Below are 6,263 nucleotides of genomic sequence, written 5' to 3' on the forward strand. Positions count from 1 at the left end.
ATTTTACTTGAAGACCCCTGCTGTATAAAGTGGCAGGGAAGTCTTGTGATGTTTCGTAAAACACTCACACACACTATGCTACCTTAAAACACAGTAAAGCTTTTACAATTTTATGAATGGCCTCAACTGTACGGTCTGAGATTTTGAAGAAAGCTTTTCATCTAGTTAATAAAAAAAGCAAGAAAGTCACTACTCCATTTTGTTCATGGAGTGAAGTTCCACCGAGGTTTTCTGTGTGGTCTGGTTCACCTGTAGATGCATCTTCCTCACTCCAGACTTCTTGGTCTTCAGAACTGATCTGCAATGGAGTCATTAAAAACAGAAAAAATAAATCCTGATACATTTTGTAATATCACACAGTTATCTACATTAAGATAAAAATGCTTTGCATTTAAGTCATATATTGGACAGAATAAATATATTTGTATGTTTTCTACTTACTTGACCAAGGCCAAGGGAAAATAGATTGGCTGCAATGCTAAACAATGTCTTGTAAATTAACTTCTTTGTAGGTTGAGCAGGGCCTTTTGTATCTGTGCAAATCTCTCTAAGTCTGGAAGTCTGAAACTATGAGAGTAAAATTCCAAAGGCATTCTTATGTAGTTGCAACTAAAGTACCTGTTAATCTTCTGATGACTCCACAATGTGGCCTGCAGACGGTCGTCTCACCAGCTGGAGGTCATAAATCCACAGACCAACATTTAGGCAAGTTAGGAAACAATTCAAACTGACCATTGATGCACATTTTTCACCTAAATTATCATAAAGGTAAGGAAGAAAAGCTCAATCACTACAAGCTCCAAAATTGCAAGAGGTAAACACATTGGATGATGAGTTTCTATTAAAGTGTTCATATGTAAAAACATTCCAGTTTAATAGGTGATTGTTGGAAGGCAATTCTTGTGGACAAATGAACTAAACTGCAAGTTGATCAAGGAAAAATTTGCAAAGTGGCAATGAATGGTACATCTCATGTTAGGGTCAGTTAAACCTTCTCCTATGACCGCTCCCTCTTTTGTTACAGGGGTATCCCTCATTAAGTGCCCCATTTATGGCAAATCGGTCACAGCTTGGCTGTAATGCCAAACAATGTCTTGTAAATTAGCTTCTTTGTTGGTTCCAGTGGGGCCTTGTATCTGTGCAAATCTCTCTGTAAGTCTGAAAGACTGAAACTATCTTATGTAGTTGCAACTAAAGTACCTGTTTATCTTCTGATGACTCCACAATGTGGCGTGCAGACGGTCGTCTCACCAGCTGGAGGTCATAAATCCACAGAGCAACATTTAGACAAGTCAGGAAACAATTCAAACTGACTATTCATAGACATTTCTCAACTTCTCAAATTAAATTACTTTTGTATTCCTGCTGAGTCCAGAAGGGCACATGGTCGTCTTATTGGCTAGAAAGAGGGCGAAACACAAATAATTTAAAATAAAATCCTAAGACCTTACAAAGACTTGCAAAACCCACAGAATAACATTTAGACAATAAAACAGGGAACTGATAAATTCTAAGTTTGACAGAAAATGTCAATACTTGTTCATTTCCTGCAGAGTCATCACCAATGTCATCTTCAATGCAGTCTGGTAGTCTTGTCATCTGGCGTAAAAATATTACATTATTTCAAGTCAACAATTTTTCACATTCTGTCTGATCATGCTGGGATTGAACAGGAGTGTGTTTAATCAGCAAAATGGTTTACCTGCACACTTTCTGCTAACACTTCATCTATGTTGTCTCTCTTCTCCATGAACACACAAATGCAAGATGTTGGATTTGGTAATTACCAGTTTGTACATGATAGAGTGGGAATGTGACATAAACTGCAAGTTAGACTCTTTTTCATGTGACATCACAAAAAGACAAGTGTGCAGGGTGATTTTCAGTTATATGTCGCTTAGAATGGCAAAGCTGACTGGTGAACACTGTTTAAAGTAATTTTATGTAAATAATGAAAGGTGACCAAACCAATTGTAACCAACATTTGTACAATATTTACTTTATAAATGTTCTACTTGGTTGTATTGCTTGCCCTCTTAGATCAAAATGTAAGTAGAAGGTTAGATGAAGGTCGCAGGTACTTCATTGAATGCTGCTTGCTTGATTATGAATTCAAATTTTCTTCTTCATTCACGCTAATGCTAACACTAGCTTTCCATGATGGCGATGAGAAGCAGGGTTGGGCATCTCACTTCAAAAAAGTAATTAGTTATAGTTACTAGTTACTTCTCCCAAAAAGTAATTGAGTTAGTAACTCAATTACTGCATCTTCAAAGTAATTAGTTACTTGGAAAAGTAACTCGTTTTAAATTACTCTTTAAATATGGTAATATTTTGTATTTTTTCCTGCGTTACAAATAAAAAAAATAATTTACATTCAATAATAGATGATAACCGACAATAGTATACTGGTATAGTTTTCCAATGGAGTCATATTGTCTAAGTTTAGGATACACATGAGAGAGGGTTTAGGGAAAGAATTTTCAATATTTATTTGTCAGAATTATCACACAAAACACTGCAACAAGTGGTATATAAAAAATGTAACTTCACACAAAAAAGGTAAACGTTTCAACTATTAACATACTTCAAGTATCTTACCTACAACTATAATTAAACAAAATGGCTTAAAAAACTGAAAGTGCAAAACAATAATAAATTAATAAACTACAATTATTAACCCATATTTCTGCTAAGAGGAGCAGCTCTCTGCATCTCTTTTTTCTCTCCCAAAATCCCGCAGCCCCGCCCACTCGCTCCGGAGTCTGCTCACTGCGTTGATCTGTGCGCGCTCGTGTCTGTCTGTGTTGTGTGTTTTATAAATATTACCCCGTTTCTGCTAAGATGAGCTACTCTCTGTCTCTCTGTTGTGGGTTTATTAACTCCCGAAACTCCTCACTCCGCACCGGAGTCTATCCACGTTGATCTGCGTGTGTACGTGTCTGTGAAAAAACAAAAAAAGTGTGCGTGCCTGTCTGTTTTGTGTGTCTGTGTGCTCGCGCGCGCACGTTTGTGTTGTGATTGTAATGTTTATATCCGTGTCTACCGCCTGTTTAGACACAAAAGCATGATCACATTTATCAATCGTGGCATTTTATTGTGAAAAACTGGTTATATTTTGAAAAGAAACCGGATTTTCTCATGTATCTTGATGCAACTTGGGGCGCGCAACACAAGCAACTTTCGGGTGCGAAGCGCCCAGCTCCAGCAAGATCATCAAACTTTGAAGTAACGCGCCGCGATTTACACGAAGTAACTATAACGGCGTTACAGCGAGGATGAAAGTAATTAGTTAGATTACTAAATTACTTGATTTATAACGCCGTTAGTAACGCCGTTATACTTAAACGGCGTTAGTCCCAACACTGATGAGAAGTAGAGCTGCATAAGATCTTTTCTGCACAGTTAACGTTACTTAACATTTCCACATTCACAAAATCACTAAAAACAATCGAGCTAAAGTATGACTTTTCAACAAGTCTTTCAATAAAGAAAAACTAATAGCTGTTGTTATTTTCTGAAGTAGCTCCTCTTTGCCGTTACTTATAACAGTGTCTGATCCCTGCAGGATAATAAAAGTAAATGAGTAGAAAAATCATATATGTTCCTATTAAAAATGTTCCTATTTGAACCATTACCCTTTAAGATACCCCGAAAAACAAGTACCTCTTATTAATACAACTAAATTTAGGGTGCAGTTGAATAACACACGGCCAACATGCAGCAATGTACATCCTTGCATGTGCATGTTGCTGGATTTTTAATGTGTTTTTATTTATTTATGTATTTATTTTATTTGTATTTGTTTTTACTTTCTGTCTTTCTGTTATTCATGTTGCTGTGGAAAGCACTTTGAGATGCTTGAAAGCAGGAAAAGCGCTATATAAATAAAGTTGAATTTGAATTTGAATTTGAATCCTTGCTGAGCCTATTATGTGTGGCCAACATAAATTTGCATCAATTTCTGTGCTGAAAACACTTAAAAGACGTTTAAATAATATAAAGAAAAATAGAACCCATCACAATAATGTCTGCTTAAATGAAAGGTTATTATTTTCAACAGGACTCCAATATTGAAGGATTATTCAAATTTGTGTTTACATATATGAACGATCTAAAAAAGGAAATGAAAATACACCTCGCCAGGACATTAATAAAATAAATATTGTACATTTTTTCTGTTGAAATTGGTACGGTTGCCTTTTATTATTTAATTAAAATTGTGTCAGACAGTGAGCTTTCAACCCGAACACCGGAAGTTACTGTTCACATTTTCGGCCCTGTACTCATTTTGTCTGATGTCATCGTGAGAAGGGTCTATAGCAGGGGCTACCATTTTGAAACAACAGTTGTTGATCAGATTGCCTTTAGTTATACATTATTAATAATGAATAATGATCCTCCTCTATGTGACGACACTGATTTCTCGCCATAATTATCAACAGACAACAAGCTAGGAAACAAACATCAATTTAACACTCAATTATTATCAGTTGTTGATCACTCATGGTAGAAAATGCCCAATTTTCACTATGTTGTATCGTGTTTATCAATTGGGTAATGTTAAAAAAAATCAACTTACACATTCTTAAACAAATCTTGTCACATTTTGAACTCATGACCAAATCTGCAGCATTTGTAACAGAATTAAATCTGGGACCCACGCGGGCACCAGGTGACCCCTGGTCTATAGCCTTCAGGCTATGAAATAGCAACTTACCACTTTTTCATGGTGGTAAAATGTTAATTTTGAAACATCTTTTTCACAGTGATGGCAGAACTTTACCAGTTGTTTCTTAACTCTTTCCTCTGAAATGAAGAGTTATAATTGGTAACATCAGTAGTAGGCCTAACTGCTCTGTTTGGCAGAGTAAGAATTATCTCTCCACTCTGTTTACGTCTGTTATTTTTGCCACTTTTTAACCCTCTTCGACGTTTATAAGCCACTGATTTTCTTGTCCTTCTTTGTATGGTAGTAACATTAATTGCTCTACTTATACAACCAATCGGTAGTAGGCTACGAAGCCTCAACAGGAGGAGAACGTGACGTCATACCCACGTTCCGGTAAAGGGACATGTGATTGGTCGCGTTGAAAAGAACGCGACGAATCATTGGCTGTGGAGTCACAGCGCCGGCAGTCTCCGTGCCGCCATGGATTTAAAAACCATGCCGGCAGTGAGCGGTAGGTAGACATTCGAAAGAAGCAGATTACGTAAAGTTCTCAGAACAAGAATCAACGTAACCATCGGGAGACATGGACGACCGCGGTCCGCGAACACCCTGCGATGAGCGAGGCCGACATCACAGAGAGCGCTCTTCGAGCAAGTCTCCGGGGACACCAACAATCCGGGAGATGGAGGCAATGACCCTCACTGATTTGTTCAGGTAAAACTTTAAAGTTACCGGACTCAGATAGTCAATCGGTTTAGTACCGCAAACTCGTTGTTTTTCCTCGATTTAGATCGCTTGTTCACAGAAAGCGGACTAATTGATCGATGTTCTGGCGCATTGTTTTGAAAACACGACGCGATGTCGAGCTGAGCCTTGACTGCAGCAGCGAAAATAAAACGATACATGTGGTTAAATAAAGGTTCAGTGAAGTTCTTACCGTTTGTTTTCGTCCAGATGATTAAGGTTTTTCTTTTTTTTCTGTAACCAGCCAGCTTAGTGATATAGAGCGTTTGGGCTACGTCCCTGCACGTGAGCACCTCTGTTACTACAGAGTGTTACAGACATTATAATTGGTCGGAAAATACTACAACTAAACCAGATTATTAGTGATACTTCTTCCTTTCATTTAATTAAGATTTTGTAATCGAATTTAATTAAATTGTCATATTAAATTGCACATTGTGTTTTGGGTTATGGGCTTATTTTTTACCAGTTCTGCATATTACCTTAAAATAAACCATCTTCTCTTGTTTTCTTTTAAGAAAAATGGAGTCTTTGCATGAAGAATTCTTCCAGAGGATGGACCGCATGGAAGAAAAACAAGCAGCGATAGCCCGGACTCTAGACGCCATCCTCAAAAACCAGGAAGTCCTACTGCACAAGTTATACGACATGGAAAAAAACCAAGCAGCCAGGACACCCGACACGAGAACACCTACTGAACTTTCAGTATGTATTCAGTGTGTAAAAATATTGTATGCTAAATTAATATGCTTTTGTCAGAACTTTAAGTAACTAAAGCAGATCACATATCCAATTATAGGCAGTCTGTTTTTGACTTTGCCTTTTTTTGGTTTTTAAGATGGTTTTC

At 37.3% G+C, this 6,263-nt stretch overlaps 1 long non-coding RNA gene across 1 annotated transcript; it reads right to left on the reverse strand.

Annotated features, from left to right (window-relative positions):
• Positions 1-5,936, reverse strand: LOC112138984. Its single transcript, XR_002917883.2, has 6 exons — positions 5,610-5,936; positions 1,537-1,599; positions 1,353-1,399; positions 1,201-1,254; positions 619-672; positions 1-298 (listed from the first exon to the last, which is right to left on the reverse strand). It is a non-coding gene; the product is annotated as an uncharacterized LOC112138984 (long non-coding RNA).
• Between the last annotated feature and the right edge of the window lie 327 nt (positions 5,937-6,263).

The sequence above is a fragment of the Oryzias melastigma genome, linkage group LG14 (assembly GCF_002922805.2).
Source record: "Oryzias melastigma strain HK-1 linkage group LG14, ASM292280v2, whole genome shotgun sequence".
Taxonomy (NCBI): Eukaryota; Metazoa; Chordata; class Actinopteri; order Beloniformes; family Adrianichthyidae; genus Oryzias; species Oryzias melastigma.